The 26,791-nt window shown below is 52.7% G+C and overlaps 1 protein-coding gene across 3 annotated transcripts in view; it reads left to right on the top strand.

Moving 5' to 3' along the window:
• Positions 1-1,700: 1,700 nt before the first annotated feature.
• The window catches only part of FBLN2 (fibulin 2), an 88,264-nt gene continuing 63,173 nt past the window's right edge, over positions 1,701-26,791 (top strand). The window contains exon 1 of one of the 3 annotated variants that reach the window (XM_081137708.1): positions 1,701-1,804. The gene's annotated coding sequence lies outside the window, so the exon portion shown is untranslated. Of the gene's footprint in view, positions 1,805-25,704; positions 25,835-26,791 lie in introns of those variants that run through there. The other 2 variants (XM_081137710.1, XM_081137709.1) reach the window with 2 other exon arrangements.

Raw genomic sequence — 26,791 nt, 5'->3', positions numbered from 1 at the left:
TAGGTCCTTGAGAATGTAGCCCCAGGACTAAGAGACCAAGGGACAGAGTCTGAGGGAGATGCAGAGACCAAGAAGGACAGAGTAAGATGGAGAGTCAGTTTAACATAAAAACTGAAAGAGAGAGGCAGGGAGGGGTGGACTAAGAAGCACAGCGAGTGGGGGAGGGAAGGGGGAGAGGGAGAGAGACACGGAGAGGACAAGAGAGAAAGCTATGGGTGCCCTGTGTACCACTGAACTGTGTACTTTAAGATGACTAAAATGCTGGATTTTATGCTATGTGAACTTCACGACAATAAAGAGACAAAGTGAGAAGACTGCAAACAGAGGGTGACAGACAGGACAGAATTCCAGGATCCTGACTCTCTGGGCCTGACTGGCCTCTGGGACTTTTAAGCAGATGGTGGGGAGCGACATAGGGTTCCTGTGCCGGAGTCCAGGCCTGCAGGACCCAGCAGGTTTGGGCCAGTCCCCCTTCACCTGGGCTGCTCTGGTGACAGTATCTGCTCTGGACTGGCAGTGCTGGATTTTGCTTGTGTAGGTTCTGAGGTGGGGTTTTGAGCCCCTGGTTAGGGTAAAGGGCCTGGGAGGTAGTCCCTTGCCAACTGCCTGCTCCTCACAGGGCCTCTTACCGGCCTCAGGCTCCTAGTCCGCCAAACAGGTGATTGGGTGGGTACCAGATCACCGGATGCCAACCCTGGTTGGACTGTGGGTCAGAGTCACAGTAATTAACGCTTTGAGCTTACAACTTGCAGAGTGCTCCCCACCTGTTGGGGGGGCCTTGTGCTGAGGGCATGACATGGGGTGCTCTATGTCTCCCCATCAACAGCCAGGGGTTAACCCTTTCAAGGGATGAGGCTTGCCCTGGCAAGCTCACCTCAGCGACCAGGCGCAGTGATTAGAGCACCGGCTGCAGACTGAAGGGTCACGGGTTTGATTCTGGTCAAGGGCACTTATCCGGGTTGGGGCGCCTGTGGGAGGCAACCCATCCACGGGTCTCTCTCATCGATGTTTCTCTCTCTGTCTCCCTCCCTCCCTTCCACTCCCTCTAAAAAAAATCAGTGGAAAAATACGCTCCGGTGACGATTAACAAAAGAACAAAAACAAAAAGAAAGAGGTGAGGCTGGGCTCAGAGAGGACGCGGCCTTGGTTGAGGTCACAGGCAGCTGTGTGGGCCGAGGAAAGCGACAGACCTGGGCAGTCTCACAGCCGAGGGCTGGGAGCCGTGTGTCCAAGGACCTGTAGGAGCAGTTTTAGGTGCCAGCAGGCCGGGCGGGTGCGGGAGACCCCAGGGAGCCGAGGCGGGACCGGGCTGGGCGCGCCCACCCGGGGCCCTTTCACACCGGCTCGCGTCTTCGCAGCGGGGTACCCAGGCCCTCAGGCCCGCCCAGAGCGCCCCGAGTTTCTGAGCCCGTCCTCCACGTGGGGACACGGGGGTCAGGCTGGCCGAGGTGGCCGGAACAAAGTCCCCCGGCCGAGGGCCGCGGGGCCGGGTGCGGCCCCCAGAGCGCAGGCCGGGCGGGGGACGGGGCGCGGGGAGGGGACGAGGGCGCGCAGCCGCCTCGGGGCCGCGGTGGGCGCACCGCGCCTCGGAGGGCGCAGCCCCGGGCCGCCCACCACCACCCGGCCGGCCGAGACCCCGCCCCGGAGGCGGAGGCAGGGGAGGGGGCCGGGAGCCGGCTGCGGCCCGCCCCTCCGCGCCGGGCACCGCCTCGCGCCGCGCACAGGCCGGGGCGCACGAGCCGCGGACGCGCCGACGGCCCGGCGGGCGGACGGATCGACGGACGGACGTGCGTAGCGCCTCGCGGTGAGTCCCACGGCCCCCCGCCCCGGCCTCGCCCGGCCCCGCCGCGCCCCCGCTGCCCGCCGCTCGACGCTTGGGCGCCCCGACGGCTCGGCGGCCCGGCAGCCGCGCGCCCCGCGCCCCGTCCCACCGCGGGGACGGCGCCGTAGCGCGGCGCGCGGGGCCCGTTGGAGAGGTGCGGGCGCCGAGGCTCGCGCCGCGGAGCGCGCCGGGGCTCCGCGGGCAGGTTCCCCCGGGCCCGCCGCCCGCCCTGCGCCGCGCGCCCCGCGCCAGGCCTCGTCCGAGCTTCCCTGCGCCCCAGGCCGCGAGGCCGCCCCGCCGTCCCCAGGGGAAGACTGGAACCCCGGCCGGGCGGCGCCGCCTCGCGCCCCGGCCCCCCCGCGCCGCCCGCGCCCACCCGGGATGGGCGGGGGCTCGCGGTGCGTGGGGCGCCCGCCCGGCCCCGGCGCGCTCAGCCGGCGGCGGGACCGCCCCACAGCGGCCAGCCGGTGGGGCGCTCGCGGCGGCCCGGGCTCTGCGCCCACAGGCTCCATGCGCGCGTGCCTTGCACACAGGCCTCCCTCGGACGTACGTGCCTCTATCGTCAGCTACGTTTCTGTCGAATGCATGTGCGTCTCTAATGCACTCATGTCTGCCACACATGTGACTCACACGCACATCCCACATGTCGCACACATGTCTCACGTGTTCGGAGTCACAGTCCCATACACCGCGAATCTCGCACACACAGTCACACACGCCCACAACTCCACAGTCCCAGCACCCCCAACGCCCCATCTCCGTGGGCACAGCCCTCGCGCTGTCCTGAGTGGGGTGGGAGGAGGGGTGGGAGAGGCTCCTAGCTGAAGCTCACTTTCCCTTACCGCGTGGGACCTGCAGTGGCTCTGGGGAGCACAGGACGGGGGCCTTAGCCTGCAGGGTGGCCCCAACTGCCAGCTCCCCACTTCTCGTCACCCACCTGCATCCTCTCCCCCTCCCCACTCTCCCAAGCAGGGGTGCCCCTCCTCCTTTGCTGTTACAGGGTCTTACCCACCTCATCTTGTGAGAGCCACTTGAACTGGTCCAAAGCCAGCAGGTGTCACCATGACAGGCCAGAAAAAGAAAAGATTTATGTTTGTGGCTGAATGATTGGAGCTCTGGGCCTCTCCTTCCCCACATGTAAATGGGGTGAAGGTCCACATGAGGAGGAAGGGAGAGACCTGGATCTATTGTCCTCAGTGCTTCCTCAACTTCCCGCCCTCCCCTCCTGTGTCTAGAGTTACATGATGGGCGAGTGGGCCGGGGAGGGGTGAGGTCAAAGAACCCTATTCTTGTGGCATGGAATTGGCCAGCCCTGGTGGTTGTCCCTGCATGCTTTGTTTGACACTTACTGTGTTATTATTTTTAAAATTTAATTAGCTGCCAGCATTTACAGAATTGCAGGTTTCACATAAAAGTCTGAATTTCTGTCTCCTGAAAAATCACAGGGTCTGGCAGCTGGAGGTCCACATCTCTATGATGCTCATTGGCTGTTGCTGCCTGCCCACTGCCACTGGGGGTGGAGCACCATTTGGCCATAGTCCCCACCCTGCCTATTTGCACATTCTTGGCTCCTGCCTGGCCTACATAGCCTTCATGTTAGCTGAACCTGCTGTATAGACTGCATTGCCCACCCCAAAGTGGGCTTAGGCTAGTCCTCTCACCCATGGCTGGGGAAGCCTTAATAAGTGAGCCTCCTGTCTTTCAAGGCTTTAGTCAACAGAGCACTGAGGGGCATACCACAGGCCTGAACCACAGGGCATCTTGCAATGGCTGCAGGTACTTTCTGCTAGACTGCGAGACAGTAACCTGCAGGCCCCATGAGAGGAAGGCAGGAATTTCAGAGCCAGGTCTCATCAGTTGCTTTTCTTCCCAGATCTTGTCAATGATCCTGCAAGTCACATTCTTACCCCTACTTGACGGATGGGGGAACTGAGGCTCAGAATGGGTCTTCCAGCAAGCAAAGGGTAAAGCTGGGATTTCAACCCATCCCTCATGCACAGCAGGTGCTTAATAAATGCTTGTGGAACAACTGAGGGAAGTGAAGCTGTGTCCTCGGCAGAGGTCAAGGTGGAAGTAAACTCAGGGCCTAAGATGAAGATCTCACATGGCCTGAAGCACCACTAAATTTTACTTTGAATTGTCCTAAAAACCCAGTGCAGTTTCCAGTTCTGGTCTTGATGGCCATATTCACTGGGATTCCATGACCACCAGGGGGACGACCCCCAAGTCTCTTGAGTCTGTGTGGCCTCCAGGGCATTGTGTATCCTGTTGGACATCAGAGTCAGTGTTTCCCTTGCATTTGGGGGCTGTGTGTGAGAGCAGTTTTCCCTTAAACTCCTGTTAGGCCTTGGTGGATGAGATGCTTTACAAGGGCAGGCTCCCACCTCCTGGCTGCTCGAACATCAATGGGTGGCATTTGATGGGGCAGCCACTGAGTTATTCTAAGTCCTAAATCCCATGACCCTCTGTTCTCTCTTGTATGCCACCTCCATGTGGCTGAATTCAGGTAAGCTAAGGGCCCCTATGACGTGTGACCTCCTAGAAGTTTGTTGACTGACTGACCGAAGAGCAGCTCTCTCAGTGGCACATGGGACATGGGACAGTGGGCAGCGCCTGGCCTCGTCCTTGTACTTCCTGGAGGTTTTCTTTCCTGTGGGGGAGGAAGGTGCTGGGCCTGGCTGCATAAGGTGGTGTGGAGGGCCTGTCCCTCCCTTTCCTGGGCCTCAGTCTTCCCTTTCGTAAAGTAGATGCTCTCTGGTGGTTTTCCATTGCTCATGGTCCTGAAGTGGGGGTGAGGGGTAGAATCCTGGGGTCTGTTGTCCAGATGGCAGTTGGGTGTAGCTCTCTTCTCTGGCTTCCTGAACTCTCTCCCTACCCCACCCCCACCCCAGCTGAAGGCCTTGTCCTGGGGTGCAAGTTCCAGCCTGCCACAGGATCCTGTGTTGTGCTCTGCCAGCCCGTGGCCTCCTTGAAGGCTGCCGGTTCTGATTCTGTCAGGCAGGAGCTGCTGCAGGAGCTTGCTGTCCTGGGCTGAGGTGGGCGTCACATGAGGCCAGGCAGGAATGGTCCCGGTTGGGAGCTCATGGTGTGCAGCAAGACAGTTTTTGCTCCCATGCAGTTTATATTCTAGTTGGAGGAGTGAGGTGGGGAACTGATCAACAAAGAAATGAGTTAAGTTGATTTCCTACAGGTATAGATGCTGGAAAGGAGCTTTCAGCTAGTAGGGCAGCCAAATCCAGGTGGGCAGGGAGAGGAGAGGAGAGGGCAGGGAGAGGATTTCTCTTTGAGGAGAGGATTTCTGAGCTGAGATTAGAGTGGTGAGGGCCTCAGCAGGGACCCTGCTTGGCATCTGTGAGGGACACAAAGGGAGGAGGCTGGGATGGGTGAGGGATGGTGGAGAGGGGCAGGGCAGGGAGAGTGAGAGCTGCAGAAGGTTTTGAGTCCCAGAGCGATGAGAATTGATTTCTGTTTTAAGACACCCTCCCTAGCTGCAAGCTCAAGAAGAGGCTCTTCTGCTCAGCAGAGAGGATGCTGCCGAAAGTGGTGAGCGCCTGAGCGTCATCATAGGGCCAGCCCTGTGCTGGGGCAGTTCTTCACCCTTAAGTGGCTACAGGCAGGTGGGGGAGCCAGGCCTGTCCACACACATTTGAGATCGAGGGTGACATGCCCTGGTTAAGTAGATGCTGGCGGCCTTACAGTGAAGCATTAGGCAGCAGTAGGAAATGGGGATGCTCTCTGTGGAAAGATTTTTAGGATCTATTAAGAGAAGAAAACAAGGTACCGAATGGTGTGAAAAGCTTGCTACCTTTTGTGTAAAATAAGAGCTGTAAGCACAGGAGACACCTGGAGCAAGTTGTGGTGGTTACCTGTGGTTACCTGGGGGAGGTGGGCAGGTGGGGAACAAAGGTACAAGGGCGAGGTGACATTTCCCACTGTGTATCTTTGATATTTTCTGTTTTTTGAACTATATGATTATATTGCCTGTTTAAAACATTACATTAAGTTCAAAAGCAGCTGGGCAGTTGATGGGTAACTGTTCATTTGTGAGTTTTAAAAAAAAATTGGTTTGAGAGAGAGAGAGAAACATGGATTTGTTGTTCCACTTATTCATGCATTCATCGCCTAGTTCTTATGTGTCCTGACCGGGGATCAAACCTGCAGCCTTTGTGTGTGGGGGTGACGTTCTAACCACTGAGTTACCCGGCCAGGGTTCATTTGTGAGTTTTAAGTGGAAGTGTTTAAGGATGGTTTTTAAATTCCCAGCTTTAGGGGTTGTGGTGGAATAGACTGACTTCTTCCTGGCTTGGTATACAAAAGTTTCCACTGTGATTAAAATTAGATGGTAACAAAGTCACTTTTTGCAAGGTTTGGCAAATAGACAAAAGAAAACACCCACCCTTTCTCTCTCCCTTTTCCTGTGGGTGTGTTTCCTCTGGTGGTCTGACCGCTGGCCCTGCCTGGGGTGGGCACTACCTCGTTTACTGTTCTGTCCACGGCCTGCTGACCAGGAAACTACTGACTCATCCAGACCCCAGGGGGGCTGGAGCAGGGGGCAGTGGGTGCAAGGAAGTCCCTCCTTGGCATCCTACAAGGTTCATATCCAAGCTCTGCCGCTCACAGAGGCAGACAGGCTCTGGGCCAGTGACTCACCCTCTGAGCCCCAGTTCTCCCATCTGCACAATGGTTGCCATTATCTGTCAGGGTTTTTGGAAGGGGGAAATGAGACCGCTCATTCCTTCACTTAGAGATATTTATTGATCACCTATTGGGTGCTGGTCACTGTGTTGAGTGTTGGGGATAAAACAGTGACCAAGGCAATGTCTTCTGCCTCCACAGAGCTTGTTTTGTGGGGGACAGGTGGAGGCTTTCTGTGCTGCCCACGCCTTTGAGGGGGAGCAGACAAGCTGGTTGGGGCTGGAAGTGGGGATGGGGCTGTTTTAGGGAGAGGGTCAGAGAGGCCCGCAGAGCACACCCTGGGTGCACGGGGACGTCAGGTAGAGGGCATAGCAGGTGCACGCGACCCGGAGTGGCTGGAGGACAGGATCCCTGTGAGCAAGGAGTGTGCTTAGGGGATGGGCCTGATCTGGGGTTTTATTTTATTCAGGGTGTAATGAGGGTTCAGTTCCTGGAGAGGGGGAGTCTGAATGAGATCTTAAAGCTTCCCTCCAGCCCCTCCTGGGTAGGGGCAGCAGGGTGGGGCCTACAGCTGGGCCTTATGGGGCAGTGGGGAGTTGAGGAGTTGTGGCCTTCCTCCTAGAGGGTTGGCAACCCTGACCATGCCTTATTGGGAGCAGCCAGGGAAGGCTGTGGAGTTGGGGTTCCTGGTTACTGGCTCCCTGGACATCCATGCCAGGGACATGTGACCAAGGCCTTGGGTTTTCTCTCACACAGCCCTGGCAGTAACTCTGGGGTGGGCCAGCCCATGGTCCCTCCTATGGCCATCCTGAGGGCCCCAGGGACTCACAAATGTAGTTCTGAAATGCTTTGGTCAGGGCTGTCCTGGAGGAGAGCACAGAGGTCCTGGACCATGGATGTATGTGTGTTGGGGGGAATTCAACTGAACCTGGGGGTGGTCAGCAGGGAGGGCTTCCTGGAAGAGGTGTTACTGGCACTGCAATGTGAAAGCCGAGGTGTGAGGGAGACACAGTGACAGGAGAGAACCTGGCTTCTTTTGGAGATGTGGGTCGGAGGGGGGTGGGAGGAAGAAGGGCTGTAGTGGGAGCCAGGTCTGTCCACCTCCAGGCCCTGCCCAGTGGGCCGCCCCTTGGTGACAGGGTACCACTGGCATGTACACACCACTAACTCACCTACTCCGGGCTGGTTCCCTCCCAGGGCCCCTCTTGGGTCAAGCCATGCTTCATTTTACACCATTGTTCTCACAGTTATTGGGATTTGGAAACAATGCAGAAATGCCCGTCTTTTTGTATATGGAGTGAAAGTACTGGTTTGGGGAAAGGTTATTTCCTTCCTTGGGGGTGGGGAGCCTGGCTTTTTATGCAGGGCCTGTATTGTAGGCCAGAGTGACCTCGCCCAAGTCACAGTGTGTGAGGAAGTGGCACTGCAGGCCTGCCCTGGGCTGCGGCCAGGGCACTCCGGCGTCTCTGCCTGGCCAGGAAGGTGGAGGCCATGTGCCTGGGGAGTGGGATGGCAGCTTTTGGGCTTAGGAGGCCTTTGCCTTCAGGTAGACCCTGCTGGCTTTAGGCCATCTCACTCCTATGTCCTCAGTTTTCTCTTCTGTGAATTGGGGACAGCCCTACTGGCTCTGCTATCATTTGGTCCCCAGGAATGGCCTGAAGTGTGGGAAGGAGGCTCTGAAGTGTGGAGTGACAGTGGGGTGACGGCCCAGCCAGGTGTGTGGGAAGCAGAAGGGGCACCAGTGTGCCTGCCTGAGTCACATGACCCTGCATAGTGAGGGCTTTCTCTCCCAGCCTCACACTCTCAGTCTGTTAAGGGACCTGGGGTAGGCACACCTAGTGGGGCTGGCGTGAAGTCTGAAGGGTGTGTGAAAAGCCCCAGGTGCGGCTGTGGCAAGTGTTCGGTTTTTAATTCACACATGCCAGCTAGGTTCTTCTGAGTGTCGTAGCCATCCTGTGGTCCACTCTGCATTGGCCACTGAGGCACATTGTGTGCTTTGGGCCACCCCTGAGCCCTGGGCACTGTGGTGGGGACACACCAGTTCTTTTATTTTTTTACATAATGTTTCTATTTTTACTTTATTTTATTATTATTTTTAATCCTCACCAGAGGATATTTTTCCCATTACTTTTCAGAGAGAGTGGAAGGGAGGGAGGAGGGAGGGAGAGAGAGAGAAACATCGATGTGAGGGACACATCGATTGGCTGCCTCCCACACAACCCTGACTAGGGTTGGGGATCGAGTCTGCAGCCCAGATACCTGCTCTTGACCGGAATTGAACCTGGGACCCTTCAGTCCTCAGGCCAGTGCTCTAACTACTGAGCCAAACCAGCTAGGACTAATTTTTTCATTTTCAAGTTACAGTTGACGTACAAGGTATTAGTTTCAGGTCTACAACACAGTGATTAGACATTTATATAACTTATGAAGTGATCACTCCGATAACCCTACTACCCACCTGACACCATATCTAGCTATTACAATATTATGGACTATGTTCCCTACATTCTGCTTTACATCTGCATGACTATTCCATAACTACTAGTTTGTACCTCTTTTTAAAAAAAGTTATTTACTGATTTTAGATAGAAAGGAAAGGAGAGAGAGGGGGGAGCATCTGTTTGTTGTTCCACTTATTTATGCATTCATTGGTTGATTTTTGTATGTGCCCTTGAGGCAGGATACTAAGAAGCTAGGAAAATTCCTTGGCAAGTGGAATAGGAAAACTGAGGCAGGTAGCTGAACAAACTGGCCGAGCAATTTACAGCAGGTACAGGTCACCTTCCTAAATATAACACCTAGGCCTCAGTTCTATTTCAGCTCCAGACCAGAAAAGCAACAAAGCCAGGTGGGTGATGCCAGGACCAGCTGCAATGAACAATGACCCAGTAACCCCCTGCCCTGGCGTTGACCATTCAGTAGAGATCCAGAGGAGCACTCCTGGAAAACTGATGGATATTCTGCTGAAACCCTCCCCTGAGACCTCCCTTAAGATTCCTGCCTGCAGGAGAGAGATAAAAGCTTCAAGATAAAGGATCTAGCAGACACAGTTTCCCTTTCCCCTCTTTTCTCGTTTCTTCCCCAGGAGCCTTGCAACCAGGGCAGCCATGGGCAGCGGCAGCTCATCCTGGGCTTACCCCCTGAACCTGTTCCCAAGGTCCCCTTTTCTCTGGCTTCCTATAGAGCCAGGGCAGCCCAGCCTCGGCCCTCCTGTTGCTGCTGCTATGCTGAGCCCTTTCTTGTTTCACTGTCTCAGCTTTAACGAACGTTCCCTCACAGTTACCTGGACCCGTGCTGTGAAATTTTTCGTGTGCGAAGTCAAAAATCCATACACTACTGGCTGGCCCTAGGCAGACCTGCTCAGGGGCAGGTCCCCTGCATGGTAACACCCTGATCAAGGATCGAACCTGCAACCTTGGCATATTGGGATGATGCTCTAACCAACTGAGCTACCAGCTAGGGCTAATCTTTACTTCTTAGTCCCTTTACCTTTTTCACCCCCAATTATGCCCATCTGACAACGGTCAAAATATTCTCTGTATCTATTAGCTTATTTCTGTTCTGCAGTTTATTTTGTTTTTTTTCAAATCTAAACAACATATAATTGATATCATAGGGCATTTGTTTTTCTCTGTCTGACTTATTTCACTCTGCACAGTACCCTCTAGGTCCATCCATATTGTTGCAGATGGCAAGATTTCATTATTTTTTATGATGTAGTTACATTTCTTTATCTATATGCACCAGATATTCTTTTATTCTTTATCTGTTCATCTGTTGATATACACTTAGGTTGCTTCCATGTCTTGGCTACTGAAAACAATGCTGCAATGACAGAATACCCCGACTCTTGATAAGCCTCCCAGCATACTTTCTTCCTCAGCCTGGGTCCCCATCGCAGCCCTAAATTCCCAGCCGTGTATTTGGTCACTAAGTGAGCTTTTGGTGATCCAGAAAATTCTGTTCTTAGAGTCTCCTCACAATGAAAACACAGCATTAAAAAATATTCTGGTTGAGAACTCTTGGGACCCCTGAGAACATCACCCCAGCATCCCATGAGTCTGCAGCCTATTGTCAGAGTGATAGAGAGATGGAAGCACTGGACAGGCAGAGTGGGGCCGTGTGGAGGCAGGATGGGGACTGAGTGTCAGGGCCAGCCCAGGAAACGGGTGGTCTGGAACATGCCAACCCCTCAGAGGCACACCAGACTCTGTCCCCTTCCCCCCGCTTCCCCCCACTCTCTCTCAAGACCACTGCTCAGCACTTTGTCAGCTTTTCTGGTCCTCATGGTAGTTGGCACAGGCCTAGCAACTCAGTGTTTCTTATCTGTTCCCCTGCCTATCTTCATAGCGGGTTAATTCTGCCTTCTTGTCTGACCATGGGCAATACAGGATTCCTGTCTGCGGCTGTCTGATTACAGGGCTAGTAGAGGTGGGCCCCATGGGGACCTGTGTCCTCTCTTAGGGAAGAATCCAGTGGGTGTTGGCTTCCTCTTCTGATGAAGTGATAATTAGCATAATCTCATGTATTGTCCCACCTTCCATGCACTTTACATTACACTGAGTATATTTTTAAAAATCCCTTCCCTGGTTTGGCGGCAATACCCATGAAAATAAAGATAGCTGCAAAGTAGCTCCAAATTCTGGTCACCTTTTGTTCCCTGCCTCAGCCTTGAGCCAGTGATTCCCGCCCTCTCTTTGTTAAAAGGGAATGTTGGGCCCAGTGGTGTGGCTCATGTACCAAGAGGCCCCGGGTTTGATTCCCGGTCAGGACACATGCCCGGGTGCGGGCTCGATCCCCAGTAGGGGGCGTGCAGGAGGCAGCCCATGGATGTTTCTGTCTCCTGCCTCTCCTCCCTTCCTCTCTCTCTAAAAATCAATGAACACATACTGAAAAAAAAGACAAGGAATGTTGGCAAGTGGCAGGGACATGTTTGTGCTCTCAGAGTCCTGTGATTGTGACGGGCTGAAAGAGAATATGGGCGGGGTCCTTACTTGCCGTGGCCCTTGCCCTGAGCGCTGACCTCACTGTGCATGGCTATGTCTAGTCTCACTTGGAAAGACCCCACTGGCTGGTCACATACACCTCCCGTCTTCCTGGAACCCTGCCCTGGGCCCTCCTTGGCATGTTTCCTGCTGGGCGGGGCTGTGAGATGAGGCTGCAGCTCCTCCAGCCAGGATGTCTTCCCCAAAACTAAGTCCCTGATTCTTAGGTCATGGCTGGTGCTTGTTCTCCGCCCCCAGTGCTCCCCAGCTCTGCGCCCTTTGTGTTGGCTGTGCAGAGCTCTGGAGGGTGAAGGCAGCTTAGCCTGGGTTGTCCTGAAGCCTGGGGTCTGTGCCTCGGGGGGACAGGCTGGCTGGGGCTTAGGGCTAGGGCTCGGGCTCTGAGGGAGAGGGCCATGGGGGCTGCAAGGTGAGGCTGGGCCAGTGCTTGGACGAAGTGGGATCTAAGCCTGGCCAAGGGGGAGATGGCTTGTAAACTGTAATTGCTGAGCCCAGGGGAGCAGAGGTCATCAATACCACTTTTCATGGGCAATACCAGTAACAGCCACAGCAGTGGCCGACTGGCTGCAGGTCCTTAATTAGCTACAGAACCTGGTTGAGGGAAGTTTGCTCCAGCCCTCCCTCCCCACTTGTTTTTTGAACTGAGTACCCAATCTTATGCTTTCATGAGAGCAAGAAACTCATTTAATGGACTGCTGGGAATGGAAAGGTTGTGGTGACATTAGCTGTCTGTCCCTGAAATGCCTCACAACCCCAAGGCCAGATGGGCCTGACCCAGAGACACCCTTTGGAACGGCTATGGCTTCCCAGGCATGGGGTGGGAGGAGTGGCCTTCCTCAGCATGTGGCATGTAGCGCGTCCCCAGCCTGGCCACATCCCTCACCGTGATTTCCCCTGCATTGTCAGGACAGGACAAGGGACTGCTGGCCCCAGGAGCTTCTGCAGCTGGGGACTCCTCACACCCTTCTTTCTTTGTCTGCACTTTTCTCTGGTTGATTCTCTCAAAGTGATTTAAAAGTGCCCACCCTCAGCTTGGAAGCTTCCTGGCTCAAAGTTTTTTCTACAATAAATGGTCTGTGTTCTCTTTTATTTCCAGGTCAAAGTCCTGAGGAAGAGCTCTGATTGGCCCAGCTTAACACCCACCCTGGTCTGGTCGGCTGTGGCCAGGGGCATGGTCACCAAGTCATGATGTTGGCGTGGCTTTAGGGGCATGTCTTCATCCCTTCCCTGAGAATGGGCATTCAGCAAAGCAAGCTGCAGCCCCAAGAGGTGTCTGCCATAGGGACAGAGTGTAGTAACTTCAGAAACCCATTCTTGGAGTCTAGTCAGCAACAGATAGAACACAGTTGCTGTTCTTGTTTTCATAGTTGTAAGGATTATTTTGGTTGCAGGTGATAGAAAGTACAACTTAAGCTGATAATCATGGAATTAAAACATACGGGGACTAGCGTCAGGCTTGGCTGTATCCAGGGGCTCTGAAGATGCCCTCAGGGCTGTGTCTGCATTCTCCATGTTGTATTACTGTCAGGCAGGCTCTGCCATGGGACAGTCAGGTGGCCCAGCAGCTCCAGGTTCACTCCTTTGAGCTCAGGAGCTTCAGCATGGTTGGTATGACTGGGTTGTATGACTGTTCCTGACCAGTCACTGTGGGTGGGGAGGGAGGCCTCTTTTGGCCATCCAGCATTCCACATGGCCTGAGGGTGAGAGAGGGCGGCTCCCAGAAAAAAATTGGGGTTCTTGTACCAGGAGAAGTCGGCTGAGATCCCCACAGCATCTCTGGCGTGCTCCAGATGAATGGCCCGTGAATTTCTTTGCCTGCCCCTATCTCTCACGGTGGACCCATCCCACAGAGAACGTGCGAGTGCTCTAGTATGAGTAACACAGCTCTACTGTCTGGGTGGTTCATGTTAGAATAGGGAGCTGGCGAGGGGGGTAAGGGCTATGGGGTCCTGACCATCAGCCTAACCACAGCCACCTCGAGTGGTGGGGCTGTGGACAGAATTAGTTATTCTCTGAGGGTTTGCTCTAAACTTCTGATTTTTTTCTTTTCTATGAACTCTGAAGGTTCAGGAACTCTGTGTACAGAGTGTAGAGTGGTTGAAAGAGGAAGCCGTGAGTGCTGATGGAAGGTTTCCTGGAAGAGGGGATATCGAGCTGGGTCTTTAGGGATGAATAGGAGTTTGCTAAGGGGCAGAAGGGTGTGCCTGGCAGAGGGAACAAAGGAATGGGCAGACTTGAGCTGTGAGAGATTCAGAGTAGCTGGGGCGAGTACTTATTTTTTACAGTGAACATGTATTTTCAACTGTTGTTTGCCATTTGTGATCACCATCTCCTTGAGTGGTCCCAGTGTTGCTGAGTGGCTACTGCGATGGGCCTATGTGCAGACAAAAGTCATGTGCTCTGAGCCACCCAGCAGCCTGAGTGCAGAGCTGGGTTAAAATTTGAACCTTGGACCTCAGGGAGTCCAGACTTGCTATCCATTTCTGCTTTGGCAGTGGCTGCTGATGGCCTTGGAGAGCCTGACGATTATGCCACAGCCTGGGCCAGACCCTGCCATTTGCTACACACCAGTGGCCCTGCTGGCAGCCCTGAGAAATTACTTAATTTCAGGACTGTGCAAATAAATTGGGGTGCTGGCACGGGAAAGGCTCAGGGGAGGCACAGGGTTTCCCTGCCTGGCACCTCCTTCCAGATGCCTCAGGGCTGAGGGCTGGGTCTGCTGGGGCCGCCTGCCTGCCTGCCTCCTTCCTTTCTGTCCCTGTCTGTCTGCTTGGCTTTTGGTCTGCTTCTCTCAGTCTTTCTGTGTGTCTTTAGTGTCTTTCTGCCTGTCCCTGTTCCACCCCACCCCCTCCACCTAGAATCCCAAGCCTTGTGAGGCCGAGGAGGACAGAGAGACCAGGCCTCGGGGTGTATGCGGTGCCAGGTGTGACCATGTGAGGCTTCCAGCTTAGCCACTGACTCGCCAGCTGACCTCAGGCAGTTTCCCTCCCATCTGTGAAGGCCCTTTTGGGGTGAGTGTTGGTGGCGCTCAGCTTTATGGTCTTTTTTGTTTTTATTTTTTTTGTTAATCTTCACCCTAGGATGTTTTTTCCATTTTTTTTTTTTTTTTTTTTTTGAGAGAGTGGAGGGAAGGAGGGGGCAGTGAGAGAGAGAGGGAGAGATTGAGACATCGACGTGAGAGACATTGATCGGCTGCCTCCTGCACCCGCCTGACCAGGGCTAGGAGTGGAGCCTGCAGCCCAGGTACATGCCCTTGGCTGGAGTCAAACCTGGGACCCTTAGGTGTGCAGCCGGATCCTCTAACCACTGAGCCACCAGCCAGAGCGGGTATTTTTTCAAAATTGATTTTTAGAGGGAGAGGAAGGAGGATGAGGAGGAGAGGGGGAGAGAGAGAGAAAGAAACATTGATATGAGAGAGATCGATTGGTTGCCTCCCGTACTATGTGCCCCCACTGGGGTTCAAACCTGCAACCTAGGTATGTGCCCTGACCGGGAATTGAACCCACAACCTTCTGGTGCACAGAACGGTGCTCAACCACCTGGGCCACACTGGCCAGGGGCACTCACGTTTATAACTCATTCCATGTTTTGTGTCAACCCTGTGCTGGGGCCACACAAATTAAATAATTAATCCACCCATCTCTACCCACCCACCAAAAGCATTCTGGAGAGTCCACATGGGCCCACCCCTCAGTCAGGGCTGAGCAGGAGGGAGGGTCCCTGCTTTAGAGTTACAGGGAGACCAGCAGGCACACACGGCAGTGCAAGCTGTCAGTTCCTAGGACGCAGCCTGCCAGCCCCAGCTCCTGATGACCATCCTGCGACTAGAGGGGAGGAGACGGGCACTCAGGAATGCAGCTGACAGACGTGTGCGTCCAGGACACTGCAGGAGTCCCATGGAGTTGGCAGGGCTCTCTGCAGTGAGGTTGGACAGTGGATGGGCTCTGAAGGGCTGTGAATGAGGCAGGGACAGGGATGTGTCTGGAGAGCAGGAAGCAAGTCGTGGAATGACCGAGGAGGCAGAGTGGCCCAGGCAGGGAGTGGGGAATGACCAGGGGCACTGGGGAGCAGCGACCCACTGGCTGAGGATGGGAGGGCAAGCACCTGCCAGGCCCAGCGTGTGTGTGCACATGCACACGCATGCTCACAGTTTTGCACACTCATGCTCACACCCACTCACATACACACACTTTCAGTTCACATATATAATGCTCACAGTTGCACGCAGTTACAGCCACACTCACACCTCATGCACACTCCATGCCCGCTCACATACAGTACTACACACACATGCGCGCACACTCACAAGTATCTCATCTCTTACAGAAAGGACTGTCTTTTGCCTTCCCTTGAAAAAATCTCTTGTAAAGAGGAGAAAATAGAGCAAGAGAATGTCAGCTGAGCCCAGAGGCAGGATACCGACCTAGCTCAGGCCCTTCATGGGGCTCTGCTCACCTCCCCGGAGCAGGTCAGTCTCTGCTTGGTTTCTCAGTAGAGGTGGGCTCTGCGCTGGACCCCTGGACTCAACTTCAGGGGCTGGGAAGCGGTGAATGGGGCTGAGCCAAGGCTTGGGAGGCTACGGAGGAAGTGTGGACCCTAAAGTTTATCTCCCACGGTAGCACCTAAAGTCCCATGTTCGTGTTCCCGCAGACAGACCTTTAAACTCCAAGGCCAGTTTATATTCTCTGGAGGCGAGACAGGTGACCCATTCTTAGAGACTGCTGGGTGGGTCAGGAGAAGCTCACTTTTCTCAGAGTTTTCAATCATGAAATGTTGAATTTTACTGAACACTTATTTTCCAGCCTCTAGTGAGATGATAGTGTAGAGTTTTTCTTTGAGTGTAGTGGATTGCACTGCTGTTTTAATATTGAACTACCCTTGCATTCTTTTTTAAAAAGATATAATTTACAATTTTAATTATTTTAGAAAGAGAAAGAGAGACAGACGGACAGATAGAGACAGACATCGACTTGTTGCTCCCCTTATTTATAAATTCATTTGTGCCCTGATGGGGGATTCAACTTGCAACCTTGGTGCATCGGGACAACACTCTAACCAACTAAGCTACCCGGCCAGGGCACAGTCCGGTTTTTGAGTAAAGGTGGGAGATCAGATGACAGGTCCCAGCGACAGGGCCACAGAGAGAGGGAGAGAGCAAGGGTGCGACGCCCTCCTGGGGCTGGGCAGAGGGCGTGGGGATGCCTGGTGGGGAGAGCAGTGAGCTCAGCGTTGGCTGCCAGCAGGGCTGTTTGCATCACTCCTCCCTGGGAGTGTGGCTTCTTTCCAGAGTCCTGACTTGTGGGGAGAGAAAGTATCAGCTCCTTCTGGTGCAAGAGCATTTTCTTCTCAGAGGTTGATTATAAGTCATGGACATTGTCTTTGTAATTTCTCACTTGCTTATGTTTGTGATGAGACTAGTGATCACATGTGCATGGTCAGCTCTCACCCAGGCTTTAAGAAGCTTTTTATTCAGGGAAAACCTGGCGATTCCACTCGAAGGGTGCATTTTCCTTGTGATTTCATGAGCTTATCCGTGGAAGCACCACAGGGAACAATGAACGTGCGAGGACCCAGGGCTCCTGGCACCCTCTCTGCCTTCCGCCTGGGTCCCTCTTCTCAGCACTTTCACCCAGTGTTTGTTCAGAGCCCGGTTCCCCCTGAGTCTGGACCTAGCGCCTCCCTCCTCCTTGGGATCCCAGGCCGCCCCACCTGTGTCTCTCCCCCTGGCCTGACCTGCTCTGGCTGTCCCACCTGAAAGGACCCAGGCCCCTTCCCAACCCCCTGCCTCGTACCGGCCTTTCAGGGCCTGACTTGTCTTTTTACAAACAATGCCATCAATTAGTCAGACTTTTGCCCACAAGGAGATGAAGGAAAATATGACTTTAAAGATAGAAGCCAAACTTGGTCACTTTTCTTTGGGTAATTTGTGACTATTTTTCACCTCCCTCCCCTCTTCTCCATATCTTGTGTTAAAACCTGTCTGGCCTTTGTTACCTTTTTCTGGGCTACTACAATTGGCTCTTTTTTTTTTTTCTTTAAAATGTCTCTTTTATTGTGAAGAAGCACACATACAAAAAGTTCATAAAAACCGTTGAACAAACCCTGGAGTAATCCCCACCTGGGTGGATTAGGAGGAGGATGCCGCCCACCACAGGCTCCTGGGGTCCCCCTCCGTCCCCTCCTCCCCCCCAGCACCAGACGTCTGTGGCTCTGCGTGGCCTGCTTTCTGGTCTGCCGCCTGCGCCGGTGTTCCCTGTGTGATGCGGTTTTACTTGGTGCTGTGTTGTAGGACTGGGGTCTTCCTCAGACTTCTTGAAAGGGGTGTCTTTAGTTCCCTGTTGAGCTCCCAGTGTGCTGTGGCCTAGTGTGGTGCCCACCACCCTTCTGGAACAATGTCCGCTAAGTGCATGGCTGCTGTGTGGAGTCCCCGGGGCACTGGGTGTGGGGACCGACCATTTTCCTCTTTTGAGCTTCTCTCCTTTCTTTTCTCTGTTAATCCTCATTCGAGGATATTTTTTCCATTGTACGTGCCCTTGGCCAGGAGTCAAACCCGCAGCCCTTTGATGTATGGGCCAATGCTCTACCGCTGAGCCACAGTGGCCAGGCCTCGCCTTTCTGGATTTTCATGTCCGCTCACCCCCTTTTTCTCCTTGCTGCTGACCTCATTTCCTCCTGTCACCGGCTGGTTCAGTGCCAGTGGCTGGCCCTGTCCAGTGCGTCCGGGACCTCCAGGTTTTTGACTTGTGTAGGAAAGATTTCAAGAATGAGTCCAAGTGAGAGTCCGAATGAGAGCGAAAGCGGGTTTTACTCAGGTAGAGACAGGTGGAGGGCAGGCCACTGGCGCCGCTGTGAAAGAGGTGAGGGTGCACATCCCGGGGACGCGGGCGAGCTTGCCAGTGAGTTGTGCACTTGCCAGTTAGTTCTTGGGACTTTATATGTTTCCAGTTCTTGAATTCTGTGGCAGTAAATTCTGTCTCGGCCTTCTTGTTCTCCTGCGGTTCTTTCCCTACATGTGCTGTCAGTTTTCACTATAATGAGCTTTGGGGTCAGTCTCTGGATAACTTTTCCTCCTCCCCTGACTGATCTGGTTTTAGCTGGTTCTTGACTTCTGCCACCACCACAGGGGTTTGCTACCGTAAACTGTTTCCCTTTGATCATGTGTGCAGGTGGGGGCTCTGGTGAGAGCACCTGATGCCTATCTGCCTGCGATGTCCCCTTGTCAGGAGCTTTCCCTGACTCCTTTCTGTCCTGCCTCACTCCCACTCTCTTCTTTGTTCCCTGCATGCCAACTACAACATGTCAAGCTGGTTCTTGCCTCAGGGCCTTTGCACATGCTGCCTGGGATTCCATTCCCCAGATCTTTGCATGGCACCACATTTTTGACAGGCAAGTCTCAGACGAAGTGTTGCCTCTTAGATGAGTCCTGCTCTGACCACTCTTGCCAAAGGAGTGCCCCTGTCCCTCTCCCTCCTTCACAATGCTGACATCTTGTTACTTATTTGTTCCTTGTCTTTTCCTTCACCAGAATGTTGGACACATGAGAGTAGGACCTAATTTGGTCTTGTTTATTCCCACATCCCAATACCTGTAATAGGGACAGGCAGGTAGCAGGTGCCTGATTAATATCTACAAACTGAAGAATTCTGGTCATACATACTCCCTTGGCCAGACAGACCTGGGTTCAAATCCCTGTGCCATTTTTTATTTGGGAAGATCATTTACTCTGGGCCTGAGTTTCCTTATCTGTAGAGTATAGCTAAGTAAATTAAAAATCCCTGGAAACTCTCAGTCCAGTGTTTGGCATTATGTTAGCATGAGGAAGTGATGGTTATAAATATGAACCTATCAACAGTTAGAATTCCTCCTAACATTTTGTGCCAAAAACAAGTTTATTTTTCCCAGTGAACTAGATGACTTCCTCTCATCAGACAAGGAGCACGGGGTTATCTTCTAATTTCCCTTTGGTCCTGGCTGCTGGGAAGCTAACTACTAAGGGGTGGTCTCAGGAGCAGCCTTTATTTCCTGTTGGGTCTTCAGGGTAGTTTTTTCCTTTCCTGTCTCTGTTCTTTGATTATTTGCTTTTGGCTCCACAGTACACATGTGTTATTATTGTTTTTTATTGTGGTAAAATATATATAACACAAAATTGACCAATTTAACCATTTTTAAAAATTGTTTTTTTAATGCTCACCTGAGGACATGTTTTATTGATTTTTAGAGAGAGAGAGAGAGAAAAACATCGATATGAGACAAAAACATTGATTGGGCTGCCTCCTGTATGTGCCCTGACCATGGATCGAACCTGAAACCCAGGTATGTGTTCTCACGGGGAATCAAATCCGCAACCTTTTGGTGTAGGGGACAGCCCTCCAACCCAGGGCTAACCATGTTTAAGCGTTCACTTCATTAGCATTAAGAACACTCACATTTTGTGGATCCATCACCAACATCCCTCTTCAGAACTTTTTCATCTTGCAAAACTGACGCTCTGTCCTCATTAAACACTAACTCCCTACTCCCCACTCCTACCCCCAGCACCTACCCTCTGCTGTCCGTCTCTGTGACTTTGACTCCTGGGGGCCTCATTTGAGTGGAATCACAGTATTTGTCCCTTTGTGACTGGCTTATTTCACTGAGCATAATGCCCTCCAGGTTCATTTATAGTGTAGCGTGTGTCGGAATTTCTTTCCTTCTCAGGGCTGAATACTAGTTCGTTGTATGGGTAGCCCACATTTTGTCTATCTGTTTACCCGGGCACTGGATTCCTCTCACCCCTTGGCTATTGTGAGTAATGCTGCTGTGAGCCCAGTGTGCAAACACTATTTTAGTACATTACTTTTTTTTTAATCCTTACCTGAGGATATTTTTTCCATTGCTTTTCAGAGAGAGGGGAAGGGAAAGAGAAAGAGAGAGATAGAAAGAGACACGTCGATGTGAAAGAGACACATCAATTGGTTGCTTCCCACACTCGCCCCGACCTCGGCTGGGGATCAAGCCTGTAACCGAGGTATGCGCCCTTGGCCGGAATTGAACCCGGGACCCTTCAGTCCCTGGGCCGATGCTCTAACCACTGAGCCAAACCGGCCAGGGCAGTATATTACTTTCTTACCTTTCTAAGGCTGGGGTGAGCACAGGTGGAATTATAGATTAAAGGTAGCTTTTTTGGACAGTCTGTGCCTGTGTGGCAGACACTGTGGCCGCTGCTGGTGTCCTGTCTGGTTCCCCCTCCCCTGAAGGTGCACTCCTCTCCCAGTCGCCCCAGGTTGGGGCTGCTAATGGCCCTTGTCCAGGTGCTTGCCCTGGGTCCACAGGAGTTGCCCGCTCCCCCCCACCCCACATGCCTGGGAAATAACTTTCCCTTCTCCCTACCTCGGTCCATGGCAGTGACTGACTAATGACTCTGTGAGTGGGATGAGCCCCGGGGTGCCAGTCACACTGCAGGGCTCCCCTGGGATCAGGCTGATGCCAGGTCCCAGCTGAGGCCACATCTTTGCCCAGTATCATCCTTTCCTGTGTCCTGCTTTCCTCTTTCCCCTCCTCCTGAGCCTTCTCCCCAGTAAACTACAAGCACAAAAGTCCATCTCAGGCTTTGCTTCTGGGGGTCCTGGGCTAGGCCTGTGTAACTCTTGAATTCCCTCCTGCAGTCTTGTGTCGCTGGGGGAATGCCACTGGATTCCTCTGTGACTGACACACTGAGGTCTGCTTGGCCACCTATGGAGGAGTGGGCTCCTTGGAAAGAGGCAAGGTTCCCACTGTCTATCACTTAGAGAAGAGACAGTCCTAACCAGGAAACCTGGACATTCAGGTGATTTTGGGCAGGAAGGAGCTGGAACTCCCACATCCTCTAGGCCTTTCCTTTGGGTGTGGACAAGGGCCCAGGGCCCAGGAGGGTCCTGGAGGACAGAGAGGCAGCAGTGAGCCCAGTGATGGCAGTGGAGAGTGGGCGCGGACCACGTGGACCAGTGATGTTCTGCTGTCAGATCCTGCCGTCCAGTTTCCTAGAGAAGTTAGAAATCCAGCTTCAGTATAAAATGTTCTGATTTTATTTATTTACTAAAGATTTTAAAAATGATTTTTAGAGAGGAAGGAAGGGGGGGGAGAGAGAGACAGACAGACAGACAGACACATCTGTGTGAGAGTGGAACTCCTATCACTGCCTCCTGCACCAGGGATGGAGCCCAAAAACCAGGCATGTGCCTGACCAGGAATTCGACTGGCTACCTTTGGGTGCACGGGATAACACCCAATCAACTGAGCCACACCGTCGAGGGCTTATTTATTTAAAAATATTTTTTAATTTTTTTATTGACTTTTCAGAGAGAGAGAGAAAGATCGATTTGTTGTTCTACTTATTTATGCATTCATTGGTTAATTCTTAAATGTGCCCTGTCCAGAGATTGAACCTGTAACCTTGGCATGTTAACAACTGAGCGACCTAGCCTGGGCAAAATGTTCAAACATTAAATTAATAACATTGCAATATTGTAATGTCAGCAACTAACTTCAAAGGTACCATGTGGGCCCTGAACATGGCCTGTGGATGCATGGTCTGGCAGCTGGTTGGTGAGTGCTGCATAGTTGCACTTGGGCAGGGCAGCCGAGTAGGAGCTGGAGTGCTCTTCAGAGAGCCTGTGGGAGGCCAGGCGGTCCTGATTACTGCTGTTTGTAACTGGTATGTCAACAAGTGTCTTGCCTGTTGATTTCCCTCTGTCACTCCTAGCTGTTTGAAAGTCCCAGTGTCTTATTTATTTTTTAAAAATATATATTTTCATCGATTTCAGAGAGAGGAAGGGAGAGGGAGAGATAGAAACATCAATGATGAGAGTCATTGATCAGCTGCCTCCTGTACGCCCTCTGCTGGGGATCGAGCCCACAACCCGGGCATGTGCCCTGACTGGGAATCAAAATGCTCAACCGCTGAGCCACGCCGGCTGGGCCCAGTGTCTTGTTTAAAAGAAAGACCCCCTGCAAGTATTTAAAACGTTTCAGGCCTTGCCAACTCCACCCTGATGCTGCTCTTACCCAGGGTTCCTGGTAAAAATGTAGGGCGCCCAGCTGAATAGAAATTTCAGGTAAACAATGAATAAGTATGTCCCAAGTATTACATAGGACATACTTATACTACACAGTTACACAGTATTTATCTGAAATTCCAGTGTAACTGCAAGCCTATTCTTGTCAGTATCTGAAGGATCTGAGAACTGGAAAAAGGAAGAATTTCCTTACCTTGTGATTTGAAGTTATGTGAGGCCAGACCCCACTTTTGGTAATGGTGTTTCTGGTGATGAATTTGTGTCCTCTGGGTCCTCTGGGATGCACCAGGGTGGCCTTGCCAGCCCAGAGAGTTTTATCTGGGGCCTGCTATGGATGGGCGTGAGCTTCATTTATCAAAGGAGATGGTGTGACCTTACTGTAGGGATGTGTGTTTGTGTTTTGTTTTTTGGAGGGGGACAGCAGGGAGAGGAGCTTGCGGTCAGGGTGAGTGAAGGTAGCTGTTGTTTAAGCAGCACCCTGAGGCACCTCTGACCTCCCGCCCTGCCCCGCCGTCCGCCAGATGCCCTGTGCTGGGGACTGTTGGAGAGTGGGCATGTCTCCACACGCAGCCACCTGTCTCTGCAGATGCTCCCTGGAGAGACCCTTAGTGAGTGTGTCATTTCCCTCCACTGTCTGCCTTGCCCATGTTCAAGTTATGGCCTAAGAACCTAACCCCACATTACATTAGAATCCCCACCACCCCCACCCACAGCAGGGATCTGGCCAATGAAGGTCAAAGCTGTGACAGCCCAGACTGTGTCCCCAGCCTGCCCTCTGCTCCTGCCTTGAGCCCGCTCTGGATCTTTAGCTTGGGAGTCGGACTCTCCACAGAGCTGGACATACTCCAAGATCTGCCAGTGGATGGTTCCCTGTCTTTCATTCTCACCTAAACCTGTCTTTGTGGCTCTTTGTTATGGAGAGTGGCAAACCAAAATAGAGAAGACCAGAAAGGACACCCAGACACCCGTCACTGGATTTCACAGTTTTTAAACTTTTTAAAAATGTTTGACACTATTACAGATCCCCCCCAGCCCAACAGCTGTTAATATTTTGGCATAATATTTCCTTTGGCTATTTTTCATGCTGAGATATGTTAGAGCATATCATAGAGATGATGATATTTAAAAATATTAATCTTTAAAAATGCCAGCGTTTGCCAGCCGTCACACCTCACAGAATGATCTCTGCTCCCTGCTATCATTTGGTCCTCAGTGCATCCTTGGGGTTCCCACCTAGCCCCAGTGTCTCTCAGCTGGCTTCTCCATGCTGAGTCTCATTAGGAATCCCACATGCTCTGGTGGTTATGTCCCAGGCCTGTTTTAATCCAGAGCAGCTTCTCTCTCTGATTTTCCTGTGTGCTGAGAAAGGGGCGTTTATCCTATAGAAATGCCCCACCACTGGGTTACCTGCTTTTACTTGCTGATTTAGATCCCAGTGGTTCAGGTTACATATTGCTGCATAACCAGCTACCCTGACACTTGGGGGCTGAAAGGAGCAATAGTTATGCAGTTTGCTCAGGGCTAGGCCAGGGTCTTTTTTTAGCTCTACATGGCATCAGCTGGGGACATTGGTGGTGCACCTGCCTCCTTGCAGAGAGGGGCTCCCAAATGGGCTCATGCATAAGGCGGTGTAGGCGTCAGGTCTCTCTGGCTGGGTGGTCCCACATCCTCCCAGGTGGTTCAGTGCTTTTATTATTTTATTTATTTTTTAATCCTCACCCGAGGATATATTTTTTCCATTGCTTTTTCAGAGAGACTGGAAGGGCGAGAGAGAGAGAAACATTGATGTGAGAGAGACACATCAATTGGTTGCCTCCCGCACTCACCCCAACCAGGACTAGGGATCGAGCTTGCAACTGAGGTCTGTGCCCTTGGCCAGAATCAAACCCGGGACTCTTCAGCCTGCAGGCTGATGCTCTAACTACTGAGCCAGACAAGCCAGGGCTGGGTCAGTGCTTTTAGAGATGCAGGTGGCGGCTGCCAGGCCTCCTGGAGGGGCTTGGCATGCCTTCTGCAGGTCCTCGGTAGGAGCAGTTACAGCCGTCTCGTTGGTTAGGCGTGGATCCAGGCCCATCCCTCAGCCAATCACAATAAGGCGACAGATGAGGTTTGTGGATTGGCTGGGTGTGGTCACATCCCCTTGGCCGCCTCAGCTGGATGCAGCCCCCCCAAGCTGTTGGGGTTCCTGCTTGGACAGGGGCCCAGCATGGGATTCTTGGTTTTTAGCTAGACCTCAGGAACTAAGCTGATTTAATGCACTCCTTAGCTAATAACACACTATTATCTTGCTCTCAGTGGGGTCGGCTTGCATTTTATTGGTTGGCTTATTCCACACTCTCCGCTCCCAAGCCATTCCCTTCCCCATTGCAGGCATGTGTCCAGTTCTGTCCTGTGTGGGTCTCTTCGTTTGCCTGTGTTTTACAAGTGGTACATCTATTTTTACTTTGGGTGTGCACATTTTAAATTGACATGAGTAGTGCTGGGCTCTCCATCTTGTTCTGTTTCTTACCTTTTCCACTTAGCATTCTGTTTTTAAGGTCCATTCTTGTTGCCCTGTGTATACTGAATCATCGGCTTTGGTTCTGTGGGGTCCTCACAGGGGTGTGCCTTTCAGGGTCCCAGCAGGAAACTGGCTCCCCTACACCCCGGTGTCAACCGATGGTCGATGGTGTCAATTCAATACCAACAGGAATCCGCAGTTTGGGGTGCAGCGAGGCAGGAAACTTGATTCAGTGCAAACAGCTCATTTGTGATACAGCAAGGCTGAGAGGCAGCTCAGTAGTTACTGCTCGTTAGGCGACAGCAGGGCTGTGGATGGGTAGGCCCTAAAGAAGCCCCAGGGCTAGCGGCCCTCGGCAAGGCAGCTGCTCTGCGCTGGTCTGCTCCACTCTGCTCTGCTCTGCTCTGCTCCAGCGAGACATTTGACATTTTATTTGACATTTCAGCCATTTGACATTTCAGCCCGGAAGGCAGTCTTGGTGGAAAGGGAAAGTGCTCTCTCATAGCCAGAGGGCTACTGGCTTATATGGACAGAAGTCCCTGCCCTGGTCCCTGGTTGGTCCATCTTCATGCAATGAGGACTCCAGGTCCTTGTAGTTTGAATGGTATTGGTTGGTGAAAATGCTGATGGGGATATAGGCGGGGTGCTCGGAATGGACCCGGAAAGCCTAAGTCCAATTGGTTGAAATACAATTCTCCTTTATAAGGGCTGGACCAGACGGCAGGAACACAGTGCAGGCAGGCAGTTCAGTGCAGTTTGTGTGAGAGTCCCCTGTGTAGAAATGGCTGCTGGGTTGTTTTTTAAAATTCGAGCCCAGTTGAACTCCCAGGAACCCTTCTTGGTAAGTATCTTCTTTCTCAGGGTCCTTGCTGGGTTGACAGGAGGAGTGGTTAATGAGGAGACCTGGAACAGGTGTGAGCAGGGTTGGGGGAACCTCCAGGGGTTGGACCAACTCTTGAAGTAGCAATGGTGGGTGGGTGGGTAGGGAGCCCTTAGCACTATGGGCCTGCATGGGTGGAGGAGTGGCAGGTTTTAGAACCCAGCAGGGTCATCCTACAAGAGCTATGGCCTTGGGGGAGTGAGGACAGTCATCACCAACCTCCCTCCTGGAAGGAGGGAGAGGGTGGGAAATAAATACCCAACCTCTCTCTCCTGTCCTCTGATCTCCTGTGATCCAGCTGCCATTGGAGGATGTGGAACCTGGGGACACATCTGAGGCGGTCAGCCTCCTGAATGGAGAGCAGGGTGGAGAAGGGCAGGGAGTGGATCTGGGACAGGGACTGGCATGGTGGCCTACCCCTGCCTTGTTTCCTCTTACCACCAGACAAGTGCCCAGGGACCACTGTGGGTGTGTGGACCTGGTGCAGATGTCTTTAGGTACCTCACCAGGTACGAGAACTCGGCGTCATACTCTGCTCAGATGGGCTTAATTGCATAAGTGTTGCTGCCCTGGCCAGTTTGGCTCCGTGGTTAGTGCATTGGCCCTCGGACTGAAGGGCCTTGGGTTTGATTCTGGCCAAGGGCATGTACCTCTGTTGCAGGCTTGATTCCTCGCCCCAGTTGGGGCATGTGCAGGAGGCAACCAATTGATGGTGCCTCTCTCACATCAGTGTTTCTCTCTCTCTCTCCCTTCCACTCTCTCTGAAAAGCAATGGAAAAAATATCCTCAGGTGAGGATTAAAAAAAACCTAAAAAACTAAAAGCATATGTGTTGCTGTCCAGAGTGTCCACCCCAGTGGTCACTTAGGACAGCTGGCATTATAATAATCATCCACCTTAAATAGTAACCACATTATTA

The sequence above is a fragment of the Miniopterus schreibersii genome (assembly GCF_964146895.1).
Source record: "Miniopterus schreibersii genome assembly, chromosome: 5".
Taxonomy (NCBI): Eukaryota; Metazoa; Chordata; class Mammalia; order Chiroptera; family Miniopteridae; genus Miniopterus; species Miniopterus schreibersii.
This window is presented reverse-complemented; position numbering and strand designations above follow the sequence as displayed.